The following is a 15250-nucleotide window of genomic DNA, read 5'->3' on the forward strand; positions in this document are numbered from 1 at the left end:
TATTCATTTAGCCAATATCTCTCATCTGAACACAAAAGTAGACAGTTGGGATATATTGTATGACTATGCAGCCTGCCACAGTAATCCCCTGTCCCTGTTTTTGGAGTGAGTTGTTGAGTTATCGGGGGATTCTATACCCTCCCAGTATTAAGTGAATTCTGTGGTTGTGAACTCAAGTAGTCATGCTGGAGAAGCTATCTGAGCTATCTCGTCAGCTTCTGGTTGAGATTTAGTTCTTTTTTATTCCAGGTATGATTATGAGCTTTAAACAGAAAACACTTATTTTCTGTATATGAAAGAACAGAAGTTTGTTGGAAGCTGTATTGGAACCAAAGAGCAAAAAAAAGTAGTTCTGGAGCAAGGTAAAGATATATATATATATATACCTTTGGAAAATATCTCACGGAAAATATAATTTAAATCAGGCATGTTACTTAGAACTGAGCTGGAAAGAAGCACTCTATCTGAATTTTGAAGGATCAAAAATTAGAAAAATAAAACCTAAATCCCCTTCCTGACTATTTGCTTTCTATTAATAGAGAGGTTCATGAATGTTTATGGAGTGTTCAGCAATAAACAAATCATCTACATCATAACCCTCCCTTGAGGTTCAGTGAAAATCACAGAAGAGGAGGCAGAAAAACTGTAAAAGCCAGTTGTTCAGGGAATACCAAGTGAAAAATAAGTGTTTTCTGAACTCACAGCAACTATAGCTATGGTTTCCTTCATAAGATCTTCACAAGGTCCATCCAGGAAGCACTGTATCATGGAAAGGGGAAGGAATACATAGACACCCAGTCCCAACTGAGGTCAAGTTACTCTAGGGAGAGTCAGTTTATTTTAGGTATGTGGTCCTTACTAGGTTGGATATTCTTCATTGAGTGCCCCCACATCCACTTGTATATGGGCCATAGAAATTGGACTTGGTGAACTATAAAAACAAAACCAACAACAACAACAAAAAAGATTTGAAGAGGAAGGAGTATTTGGGATACTGATCACAGAGGAGTTGGAGAGGAAGTATATATGTTTGAAATATACTGTATTTGCATGTGGAATCCTCAAAGAAAAGAACATTCTTTCAAGTTAAGAAAAAATACGAACTCTAGATATTAGAAAATCAGAATTTCTAGAAAGAGAATTGAATACTAATCACTTTAAAGGGAGGGGGAGCGTAGATGTGGAAAGGGGTTAACTGGGAAGTGGGATATCATGGGATAGGGGGTTGGTGAAGGGTTAACCAGAAGTAGGATATCGTTTGAGATGTAAGTGAATGGAATGATTAATAAAAATTAAAAATATAAAATAAAATATACAAACCTGATGCCAAACTTATAACGTTGAAAACAGTTATAGGGTATGAAAATATGAAATTTAGAAATTTACTCAAGAGGGACAAAAGCAAGAATAGCTATCAAGTTACCCATAATGTGAGATAAATGATTTTATGGCTTGCAAATGATTTTCATATCTAAAATTACTTTTACATGTCCATTGATATTAAATATGGAGAGAAGAGCTATATAAAAGGCAAAAAAAAGATAACCAAGAATCCCTGTCACAAATTCTTTTATTTCCCTTTGGCTTTGTGTCAGTTGTCAGCAAACAATAACAACTATCTGGAGAGTACAAGAAAGGAAAGCTCAGTGAGAGAAAGCAACAGAATACCAATGTCTTTATTCCCCAGGCTTCTCATAGTAAATTTTTTAACATTCTGTGAAACTAAGTACCCAGATCATTCCTGGCTGAACTATTATCTATCCAGCTTGTTCTTGGAAGATAAATTCAAAGTGACCTTGGCCCAATCACATCACCCAGGTTTCACAGCTAAAGAGGAAAGCTTTAAGAATTTTATGTCCTTTCTGAGTATTTTGAACCCTTTTATATTGTCTTAGAACCCATTTTGGTGGCGGACCTTGGCATAGACCTGAACCAACAATTACCATGAAAATTATGTAGTCTGCTTGAATGATACATGCTAGTTCATAAGGCCTTTGAGGCTAGAATTATGTGCAGACCTTGAGGAAACAGAATAAGAGGATTACATTTCCTAGAATAACATAGTTTAATGCTTTGCAAATTTTAGAAAATGAAGCATTTTGAAGTGAATGAAGTCTGTTGAATTTGTGAGGAAATGAACTTTGTGTAGTTTGTGGGCTATGGTCTGTGTTATTCTGACAATTCTTTCAAGGGGAATTGTTGGAATAAAACCACTAAAAGACACGTGTAGTGTTGAAATAAACCACCATTGGTATGCCAACAGGGAAACAACAGAAGGGAAGAGCAGCTTCTTGGGATTTGGAGAAAAGCTCCAGAAACAGCCATCAAAGACCTAGATGGTAGAAGAAAAGGTGATATTTTACACACTTTTGGTTTCAGACTTGTAGAAGTAACATGATTTTTTGTTCCCCTTTGAGAAGGAAAAGATGAAATTTAGGTCAGAAATTGGACTCTGTGGGAATGGCTGCTTATAAGTTTGGGTTTCAAAGCCATGTCTCTTCCCAGACAAATGCATCTAAATGGAAAAAATATCTCCATGGATGGGACATGCTAGTCACAAACTGACCATAGCGATTTGTGTAGCCCCATTCAGTTCTCTTTACCTCTATTTATCCAAGTGTTTATATATGTACAAGGGGGAGTCTGGATGGCAAGGCTATTGAGGGGTTGTATTGCCTGTGACTTGGTGAAAGCAGATGTTATCTGGGAAATTAAAGAGAAACCATATTTTGTAGTGTCACACAGTTAGTAATCTTAAATGTGCACACGAAATGAGATTTGCTCTGATAATTTGGTACATTCTGTCACCACACTTTTCCAGTATTGTTCCAAGAACATGTTGGAATGCATTTAGTAAGTAATGATATCTATGCTCATTTTCAGAGGTCATTATGGGCTAACTATGATAGACCAAGAGTCATTTTCATTTATTTTGAGTGAGGCTATTTGATTCTATGAGGTATCAAAAAGTCAAAGGAAGTTGAGTAATTCTGTCTTTAAATATGATTTAAAAGGTCATCACTGGTTCTATTTGTAAAAGAATGCCAATGTATTTACTAAGACATTTCTGAAAGAAAGTATCAAAAAACAACTTTCTTAGGTTGGAAATAAAAGTACATTTTCAAATTATTTTTACATATCTTAAATATTTGATGTTTTGAAATTAACAGGCAGTACTTCTATGTTGTCACACAAACAAATACAGAGGCCAGTTGTTGGAGTATTTTGTGCAGCTCTAACTAACGTTATTTACAGTAAAATGATCTGTCTTAGTATAAGTTGCAAAATAACAAATGTAAAAGGGACCCCAGGGCCACTGCCTTTGTATGTTCCTGCCTAAATTCTGGATCAATTCCTCTGTTTAGAATACTAGTTAAATATTGATTATTCTGTTATTTTATCTAGCTATTGATGAGGAGGAAGAGGATAACATTGAGGGAACCATAAGTATCTGTACAACACCCAACTTTCAACTTCAAGACTAAGTTAACAATACTCGAAGATATTATGTAATTCCATCTTTTTTAATTAGGGCTTTGTTTGCTGAGATAAAACACCAGGACCAAAAGTAATTTGGAAAGAAAAGAGCTATTTTAAGCTTACAGTTCCACATCATAGTCCATCAAAGAAAGTCAAGACAGGAACTCAAGGTAGGAATCAGAAGCAGATAAGGATACAGAGGCCATTAGGGAGTGCTCTTTATTGGTTTGTTCTTTATGGGCTCCTCAGTCTGTTTCCTTTTACACTCCATAGTCTATCCCAGCTTGATGTGGCAAGACTCACATCAATCATCACTCAAGAAACTATCTTATAGGCTTGCCCAGAGGCCAATGTGAAGGAGAAATATTTTCAGTTACAGTACAAATAACTTTTCAAATAACTTGTATCAAGCTGACATAAAGTTAGCCAATATACCATCATTGTAAATCAACTTGCTAAAGGGACTACATGGAGTATTTTGACAAAACCTAGAAAATTGTATGGTTTCAGTATATGCCATTCTCAGTGACACACCAGAACCAGAAGGCTATGTTTACACACTGAAATAATTTGATGTCTTAGTCAGGGTTTGTATTCCTGCACAAAACATAATGATCAAGAAGAAAGTTGGGGAGGGAAGGGTTAATTTAGCTTACACTTACACATTGCTGTTCATCACCAAAGGAAGTCAGGACAGGAACTCACACAGAGCAGGAACTTGGAGGCAGGAGCTGATGCAGAGGCCATGGAGGGGTGCTGATTATTGGCTTGCTTCCACTGGCTTTCTCAGGATGCCGTCTTATAAAACCCAGGACTACCATCCCAGGGACGGCACCACCCACAATAGGCTGGGCCCTCCCCCTTTGATCACTAATTGAGAAAAGTGTCTCATAGCTGGATCTCATCAAAGCATTTCCTCAAGGAAGGCTCTTTTCTCTATGGTAACTCCAGCTGTGTCAAGCTGACATGCAAAACCAGCCAGTAATATGGCTTTTCTTCCAATTATTCATTGTAGATGTCCACTCCAAAGACATGGGATCCAACACTAAATGACAATTAGCTCACATTTTCTGATTTTAGCAATCTAAAATGAAAGCCCGTTTGCTTCACTACAATGTTGGCAGGAAGAACAGTGAGAAGAGGTGCTACAGGAGCAAAGATCAGGACTACAGATATCCATGTCTATTCTGCATCTGATGCACCCAAACCAGTGCTGAGGATTATGTTAAAAGCATGCAAGTACATCAGCAGAAAATATATTTTTTTAATATAATTTATTTTTTCTCAAATCGTAATTCATTCACACAGGGGTTATAAACACAGAAAGGCAGGATGTGGGGAAGGGAATGACACTGGAGTGTGGGTGATCAGGAGGAATACAGATATCATCAGAACCTGGTATCGGCTGGGTGAAGGTTCAGGGGACAAGTCACTATGACTGTGCCTATGACTCACTTGTCCTTATCTAAGTTGGTATTGTCTGCCAAGGATACCTATTTACAAGATCTATGACTACTCAGGCTTGTAAATTTCCACAAAAGCTGCCTGTTTACATTAGCTTATAGCCATCTGTTTCGATGTTTTTCCACAGAGACCCAAGACTTGGTGTTAGTATACATGTATGACAGGCCTATTGCTGATTTTAGGCCTATGGCTGATTTTAGGCCTTCAGTGTGTAAACAGGGCTGCCCCTGACATCTCCTCCCTTCTCTAAGTATAGAAGGGCTGTGGCGATTCTAAACTTGCGAAGGTAATGGCTCCAGCCCCCCTGTCGTTGTCCAGTGAGGCATGAGGGCCATACTTGTCCCGATGTCTTTTTCCTGGAGAGGGTGCTACAGGAGCAAAGATTAGGACTACAGATATCCATGTCTATTCTGCTTCTGATGCACCCAAACCAGTGCTGAGGATTATGTTAAAAGCATGCAAGTCCATCAGCAGAGAATATTATACAGCTGATGGTAATGAACTTCAACTGCCTTCTTGATGGCAGCATCAACCTGGTTCCGTGGACGACAGGTCACGGGCGATGATCTCTGTCTTGCTCAATCTTGATTTCGTGCCCGACCGGCGGGTCCTGGTTATTCGTGGGGGCGAGGAGGACTGCAACCTGCTATTCTTCAGAAGATATGGTACACTGCTTGAGTTATGGTCTCCCTGCTATTCTTCAGATGATATGGTACACTGCTTTGAGTCTATCTGCAGTTGCCAAGCAGGATCTTGCAGTTGCCCAGCTTCAGGGGACCTTGTGCAGGTGGGAAAAGGTAGGGGGTGAGGGTAAGGGCGAGGCTCCTGGCTTCTGGTCCATCTGGGTTAGAACTTCTAATAGCAGGCATCACGGGTGATTCAATTTTACCTGGAAAGAAAAAAGAAGGGGATTCTCAGGGAGATTTCTCTTCCCTGGATGTAAATTGTTATTCATCGTATTTATGATTGGGCCTGGCTTTGTGAGGGTATCTATTTTTTTCATTAATATTTGTGGTAGCCGGTTAGCTGTGCCTTCTGTGGTATTGGACAGGCATACCCTACGGTCGACCCCTAGACTTCCACGCCCTCCAGAAGGGTTCCTGGTATGCCTGGCTTTGCCCTCATTTCTCTCGCTAGAGAGCTTGGCCTCTTGATCACCACAACAAAAATTGGCTTTTTCCTAAACCAAGGCCACCCTTGATATGGCCGCTAACATTGGGGAGCCTTCCTTTATGACAATATTACACCCCAAACTGACAAATGGTTGGTAACTTGAACATTTACAAGAGACTAGGATGGCTGTGAGTTAGCCCAATGACGGGATTATTGTAGGTCCACTTCCCAGGGGCCCACCCAATGCAGCCGAAAAGGAGTGTGTGGTGCTGGGAGTGGGTGCAGCCTACATGGCCTAAGACAGGGCTCTCACCCTCCTTTCACCCACATCAGAGTCCCTTGACGTTGCCCATCGTCGACAGCCTAAAGCCTTCGACCATCGATGTGACTCATCTCACATCAGTGTTTTGGGGTTGTGAACTTGTCTAAGACCCCCCATAATTAGACATCCAAATTCAAAACTCACATAGTTGGGATTGAACATAAGACGCCTTCTCTAACTAAACAGAGAAGGGGGAGATGCCAGAAGCCAGGACCCTCGCCCTTACCCTTACCCCCTACCTTTCCCCACCTGCACAATGTCCTCTGAAGCTTGGCAACTGCAAGATCCTGCTTAGCAACTGCAGATAGACTCAAAGCAGAGTACCATGTCTTCTTAAGAATAGCAGGGAGACCATAACTCAAGCAGTGTACCATATCTTCTGAAGAACTGCAGGTAGATCATAATTCAAGGCAGTGTACCATATAGACCATGACATGTTTCAAGGCACAGGCCAAGAAGATTTTGTACTTTTCCACCACCTGGACCCTCTTACCCCCTCCCCTTGTAAAACATGCTATAAAAAAGCATTTCATGTTCAAAAAAAGAAATAAAAAAAAAAGAAAATATTATACAATAATAATACAGTGAAATGATAGATTACGCACATGTAAAAGCCCTAAGGTTTATTACCATCATTCACTAGAATAAAAGCTGGTAGTTTCAGTCTGCTGAGTAACACTATGCTCAGAGTTACGCTGAACTGCTTTGTTCCATGCCTTTCCCCCTGGGAAAGGAAAACATTCAGCAATTTCCAAACTGTGTTGCACTTCCCTAATATGATACTGTACACATCTGCATTACTAGAAAGATGAAATGCTTCACTGTTGTGAGTGGCAAATATCCCTTGAGACCAATGAAGAAGAAAGAGCCTGCCCTGGGGAGAGAGTTAAGATCAAACCAAGAAAGGGAAATAGTCAAGGGTGTTGATTTTCTGTTTTTCCTCCATTCTCTATAATGCTCTGAAGCAAAGAAGCCCCTGGTACTAATGCTTTATGCATGCAGTGTAAGCTCCTCAGCTAGATGATCTGGTTACCTGAGGGAATGCATAGCTAACTGGATTTAGATAAAGAAAAAAGTGTGGAGTTGTCAGGTCTTAAGGGAAAACATAATTCTATTCAAGCAATTGGTACCCTATCTCTTACTGGGTGATCTCATAGGCTAATGAGTCATAAGGCAGAACATGGAAGAAATTGACCATTCTATAAACATTGTAATGTTATAAGTATCTGTCCAGGCAGATTTTGCTTTCTCTAATTCAGCATGTTTCAGATGACAAGACTTGCATTGTATTCCTCGGGGCATGAGTCCACCAGCAAACAGATCTCATTACGGCATCACAAAATGTTTCTGGTATCCAATTCCTCTTTTTGTTTTTAAGCTCCCTGGACTACAAAACATACTAGCTCTCTTGCTGTGGTTCAGGTTTCTCTGCACGGGGGTGATGCTCTGTCACCTGATGCCAGTCACCTGATGCTCTTCCCATATCTTCTGCTCTTTGTTGACCTCGTCAGCACTCTGCACTGCTCAGGCTGTACATGAACATTACAGATATGGGCTTTATTTTTCTGGATTATTTTCTAGTATCAGGAGCCTTGCTCCTTTTTCCCAAGTCTCTGCCGTTCCTATTTGGCTGCATGAACCCCCAAGCATTCTTTATATCTGCTTTCCTATATGTCTCTCAAGAAAGTATATGGTTTTTTTCACATTGTAGCTTGGCATATTGTTTATTCATTTATCGAAGGGGAATTAAATTTCCCCTGTAGTTATAACTACATCAATGTGTAGTGTTAAGTTATAATATTTATTTTTTAAACTTAAATTTTTCATTGTTGCAACATGGACAATAATCATAATTTAAACTCACAAAATGTTGTTTCAGTATGAAAAACTGAAAGAAAACTGAATTTTTGAAAAGTCAACTTTGTTTTGATTTGAGGTGCAGTTAGAAGAGCTAACTGCTTCCTGGTAATGAAAAGAGGTAATACTTCCTGTGGTGGTGAAAGCTTTATTTCCCCTTGTTTTGAAATTTCATTTTAAAATCCCTGACAGAGTTTTCAAATAATCATTTTAACAACTGATTACTCCTAGAAGCGTGTATATATTTTTAAAGAGACAATTAGCTTGAAAGTGAGGTATATACTGCTCCTTAACTTCTCTTTATCTCCAAATACAGATTCCCATTTTTCCTCAGTCCTTAATGTTTATAAGGAGACTGCTTATATTCAGGCTCCCCTGCTTTGTTCTACAGATGGTTGAGTCACTGTTTCTGACACTCTTTGATTATCCATCTCATGTCACAGAACAGAAGCACTACTCTTTCCAGATTAACAAATGACAAACTGACAGCAAGAGAAATTTATTTGCTGAAGATCACACTGCAAGAGTTTGGTACAAAGGCCCTGTTTAATATAGTTGATAAAACATCAGATTCTATTAAAACATTTGACTATGACCAGTGTTAACAATGCATTCCCATTAGGCTCAAAGAAAATGAGATGTCTATGAATAAAAGGTGAAAGCCCACTGCAATGAGAACTTTAAATCTCCGAAGGGAAAAAAAAATTGAGGAACTGGAAAAAAAAATGCCTCCCATGCTCATAGACTTGTAGAATTAGTATTTTGAAAATGACCATTCTACTAAAAGCTATTTCAAACTCAATATAATCCTAATAAAAATTTCCGTCTCATTCTTCACAGAAATATATGGGAAAACCCATCTGAAAATCATATGGAACAACAAAAGACCCTAGATAGCCGAAACAATCCCATGGAAAACAAAACAAAGCAAGTTGGATTGATTATCATTCCAGATTTCAAGATATATTAGAGAGCCATAGTAATAAAAGCAGCATGGTACTGATAGAAAGAGATCACCTTCCCACATAGTAGTGGGAGAATAAGCAGGTATAACACCCCAGTATGCAGAAGAATAAGAGTAATGAAAGGAGGGAAGAGCCCAGAGGCACTATTTGGCATGAGAGACATCAACGAAGGGGAGAGCCTAGAGACACTAGAAAAGATTAGTCCAGAGTCCATCAGCTGAGTTACCAACTCTGAAGACTATCCTTCCAGACCAGGCAATGTCTGCTCTTTGATTTTGCTTCAATAAACACCTGATTCAATTTTTACTAATCTCCATTCTGTTCTCAGGTGTTCAATTCTTTTTTACCTCTGAGTAGAACCCAGGTACCTGAGCAATGGGCCCCTAGGCCAAACCTCCACAACATTTTGGCCACTCAAACTGAGGCCCTTATTCTTACACAGCAAGCACTTTACCCGTTGGGCCACCTTCTCTGCTCCATTGTATCTGTTTTTATGGCATTTCAAAATTCCCCTGTAATGTTTAGCTATTTCTTACTTCTTAAAGGTAAAGATTACCCCAACGGTTGAAGTAAAATTATATTTTTTTAATTTTAGAAACATGATGCATCTGAATATTTTAAAGAAGATCCAATAATCTGTTCAAGATTCAATACTTGTGTTTCCTCTTTTACACAGTAAGGTGGTATTTATTTGTATTTTATTAGAAAATATGAACTGCTCTAATATCTAATTAAAGTTTACAATATTCACATGTAAGATAGCACTACGAGAAAGATAAAGCCATAGCTTCATTTTTAAAGTACTTTAAATTAAATAAACAACAAGAAAGAATCAAACAAATGTCAGAAAATATTAGATAATTTTACAGTATACGGTATAACACTTCTTTACACAGCACTTCATTATATTCTCTAGAAATGGTAATTATTATATTGAAGTTCCACCAGACATTTCAGCATATATATTCTTTTTTCAAAACTAAAATCACACTTTATTTATGTAAGTTTTTGTTAAAAAAATATTTCTTGGATATTTTATGTGAGTCTATAAAATAAGTCATTTTTTATCTACTTTGACATTTTGGTTATATGACAGTGAATAAATAGTATATTTTAATGTTTCTTTACTAAAATTTTAAAACAACTATTAATACAACTATTAACAAACTGTAAAACAACTTTTAAAAAGCAAATCCCTTCACTCTGATGGTAAGCTTGGTTGTTGGCTTAGTTACTTTACTAAGTTACTTAGTTACTTTGTTGCTATGATAAGACATCACGGCCAAGACCTTTAATAGATGAAAGAATTTAATTGATGCATACGGTTTCAGAAGGAGAGTGTAAGTCTAGGCATTCATCATCCTGATGGAGAGCATGGAAGCAGTAGAGACTGGCATAGCAGTAAGCAGTAACTGAATCTTCACATCAGGGGCAGTGAGAGAGACACTGGAAATAAGATGGATCATCTGAAACTTCCGTGTCTGCCCCTCAGTGATACATTTCCTCCAACAAGACTACAAATATGCTTTAATAGCTTCTAAAAAGCTCATAAATTGATTTTATTAGAGAAGTAGTTATAGTTCTGTTTGGCAAGTTTACTTAAGCCTCATCTTTAAAAAGTGAGCACTGGATTTAAATATGTCTTACATATTTAACTTCTCCATTACCCACCCTGTTCTTTATCTTGCAACATACAATAAGGAACATAGAACTGTCTTATACTTGGACTCAGTCATATTTTAACCATGACTGTCTCATATAGAAGATTGTAGTTTTAGTTTAGCAAATATCTCAGAAGTGTCTTTCTCACTGGTATTACCTAAGACCCATATCCAGGGATTCTTATCAACTTTTGAGTCTCATTGCTAAGATATATTTTGAGTATAATGTCTTATGTTAGTCATGAACATGTTTATTATCCTGGAGTTTTTGATGTCTTATTTTTTTGTAACAGGGTCTCATTATACAGGCTTTGATGATCTGCAGTTCACTGTGTAAACTAGGGCTTGGAACTGACAGCGAACTTACTGATTTTGCCTCCCGAGTACCATGATTAAAGGGATGTCCACATTGCTATGCCCTGTCTTCCCGAGCAATTTTAATTTCTTACATATATAGAAGTTTGTATTTTAAAAGAAAATTGGTATCATACTTAGGCTTATCAACTCCAAAATGTATGACGTTATATAGTCTAGAGATTTAATTATTATTTCATTTTTAAAACTGTCATTTTTGCTTATGCAATGAGTACATCCTAATGATATGCTAGGCCCCTTTATGCAAAAGGCTAATGTTTGTAGAAGGAACAAACATTTTAAAAGATGTATTTCACTGGGTTTTCATAGTCAATAAAAATTAAGTCTAGCAAATAGATTGGGTTGAAAAGTAGAATTTATATTAATAGTAGCAAAACTGGTATCCCTCCTCTGGTAAGAGCTTCTGTCTTTGAAATAGACAAGAAATGGTAGGACAGATTATCCAGACTGGAATTAGTCAACCATAAAACCAGAAAAAATCATTCATCTGCCTTAAAACTTAGAGTATGTTCTTCTTCCTCAATTCATTTCTAGGAAGCAAATGTTCTGTTTAATTTTAATTTATGATGCTTGCCTTTTGGTACAGAATGTCAAGGGGACTCACTCATTCATATATCAGGTTCATTGAAAGAGGATTAACACCCAGTTATAATTATGCCACCTATGCCAAAAGTCCCTTTAACAAAAGTCCCTTTCCTTTACTATGTAAAAAATTACATATATATATATATATATGCTCAGTAAATAAACTTCATATATATCATATATGTGAGTATATATAAGATATCATATATCCATATATATATATATATGTGTGTGTGTGTGTGTGTGTGTCTGTGTGTCTGTGTGTGTCTGTGTCTGTGTGTGTCTGTGTGTGTCTGTGTGTCTGTGTGTGTGTGATTTCGAGCTGGTATGGTGACTCACATCTCTAATCCTCACAGTGACTAAATGGAGGCAAAAGGTTCAGGGGTTCATGATTCAAGGTCATCTTTAGCTACATGGATCCATAATGACTGTAGGACAATGTGGGCTACAGGAGTCTCAGTATCAGCAAACAGAACAAAAATCATTATCCATGTTTGATCTCTATTTGCACATGGCATGACTAAACATAAAGACAGATAAAGCAGCCTATAAGCTTTATGCTCACAGTTTTGCTCTCTTTCTCAAAAGTTCTCAGAAGCTCATGTACTAACGGTTTTGTCTCCAATACTGCAGTATCCTGAGGCAGTCCTTTGAAGAAATAGTTGAATTATGGAAGCTCAAATCTCATCATTAGATCAGTCTCATTTGTTACATTGATCTGGAGGCATAGGGCACATTCATGAATATGATACTGGTTAGAGCACTTGGTAGAGGGAAAGATACCTCTATACTCAGAAAATAAATGGCAGGTGACACGGGAAGGATAGAAGCAGAGTCACCTGGAACTTCACATCGTTGTATAAATATTGAACTAAAACAAAGATCTCTTTAATTTTTTTTATTTTCATCTTCTTTTTTACAGTCCAGACTTTATCCCTCTCCCAGTTCACCCTCTGATTGTTCCATATCCCACACCACCTCCCTCCATCTCTAAAAGCATGTCCCTACCACACACCCCATCCCACAAGACATCCTCACTTCCTGGGGCCCCAAGTCTCTCGAGGGTTAAGTGCGTCGTCTCTGACTGAATCCAGACCTGGCAGCCCTCTGGTGTATATGTGTTGGGGGCCTCATATCAGCTGCCTCGTTGGTGCCCAGTATCTGAAAGATCCTGGGGGATCCAGATTATTTGAGACTGCTGGTCTTCCTATAGGGTCACCCTCCTCCCCAGCTTCTTCCATCTTTTCCCTAATTCAACCACAGAGGTCCCCAAACGATGTTCTTATACAGAACAAAACATCTATAGATACAGCCACCATCTGAACTTGTTACTTACTCCCTAAAGTGCCACAAGATGATCAGAAGATCATTTCCAGAGAATACCTTATCATTATCATGCATAAAGTCTATCTTGTTGCTAAATGGTACAACATCATATGCTACTATCCTCCCTTTAAATCAACAAATGGCCTTAGGCTGCATCTGAATATCAATAATGAAACTGATAGCAATTTAGTGAAACTAATTTTCTTTTATAAATGGATTTAATCTTGTGAAAGAAATTATTGTAGAAAATAATGTGTCAATTATTGTTTATATTTCACTAAATGTTATGAGGAAAATATAGTTATAGTTACTGACTGGAGAAGTCATAGATAACTTGATGCACATTTTTTATAAGTATAATATAATGTGCTGTCTACTGCTGGTTGGCATATTGTGTCTTTACCCCAAAATTGTGAAGTTTAGCCAAACAGTATTATCTTTTGAATGCACAAATTGAGGTGACTGTATGGAATTGTATACTTACACATGATTAATTCTGACATATCAATAGAATGTATTTTATTTACATATTAAAACAAGCATTTCCTATGAAGGGATCACGTGAAGCTTTGTATTTTGTGACCATGTGTCATGCTATTAGTATTTAACATAGAAACATCTTATCCTTTTAAAAAATGTAACAGGGGAATTTAAGGATTTTAAAAAGCTTGTACCAAATGTATCCAAAACTCACTATTAAACTCATGTGAGATGGTACTTCTTTAGATGTATACTAACAAATCTGGGGTATAAAAATCAGAATTTTGGAGATGCTTCTTGATGCACAAGCCATCCTCTTATCTCAGGAAATTGAGAACTAGGTCAACTGAGGACATGTAATTCTGTGCCAGGATCCAAACCTGCCTTCTGTACTTCTATCAGTGTAGCTATCCTATCATGATTTATACTCAAATTCTGTATGAATTTATTAGGAACTAAATACAAAATATAGCACTTGTTATTCTGGAATAGACTCCCATCTTACACATTTTGTGTGGTATTACGTTTCATTTCCAGGTTTTTAAAAAAAATTTAATTGGTTTATATTTAGCTACCTAATTGTATTCAACTGCAGAAACCTCAAGTTTTGCAAAATAAAAACTGAGAGAACTATAGCTTCTGTGTATCCATATACCTTTATTTTTTCTGTTCTGTTTAATTATTTACAATTATGAAATGCATACAATTATGATGCATTTAATACCATTAATAAAGAAATAAAAATGCATTTTGTTTTATTCATTTTGTCACTTTTTATCTTTATATAACGCCCCTTTTGTTACAGTATTCCATTTGTGATATCACATGCATTTAGACATCACTTCTCTGTGGATTTCTTTAGGGCATGACAGCTTACACTTCCCTTGGTTTTAACAATGTGACAGCTTCAAGTTGTATTGGTTACATATTTTATAGAATCTCCTTCATTTATTTTTGAAAATGTTTTTCTCATGATGAGATTGGAGGAATGCATTGGGGGAAGAAGATTACAGTTGTAATATGTTTTCATTACATCTTAATAAGACAGTGTGCCATGAATATGATTTATAGCTGTTGGCCTTGATTTAATATGTAATCAGAGGTTGTCAGAACAGTCCTTTGTAAAGTCATTCTTTTCTGCTTTCTTTACTGTCCTTTTTGGAAGATGCCACGATGTAAATAGCTAATACAGAGGAAGCACATTTATGTTCTTCATTGTTTAGCACAGCATGAACATAAAAATTAGTTTAAAGCTACTTGCACCAGTATGCAAGGAATTTATTTTATACTAGTTTATATTCAACTTTATTTTGTTTCTTGAGTTGACCTACTACTTTTTAATGTTTAGGGGATTACCATTGCTGCAACTAATGTATTTAAATTACTCCACCACTTCCTCTAACTCCAACTCCTTCCATACCTCTACTCAAGTTCATGATTTCTCCTTCTGTAATTATTTTGTACACACACACACACACACACACACACACACACACAAACACCTAACCTATTGAGCACATTTAGTGCTGTTCTTGAATACATATGCTTAGGGATGACCACATGGGATTTTTCTTTCTTTCCTTTCCTTTCCTTTCCTTTCCTTTCCTTTCCTTTCCTTTCCT

The sequence above is a fragment of the Grammomys surdaster genome, unplaced genomic scaffold (genome assembly GCF_004785775.1).
Source record: "Grammomys surdaster isolate TR1022 unplaced genomic scaffold, NIH_TR_1.0 191, whole genome shotgun sequence".
In the NCBI taxonomy this organism is placed as follows: domain Eukaryota; kingdom Metazoa; phylum Chordata; class Mammalia; order Rodentia; family Muridae; genus Grammomys; species Grammomys surdaster.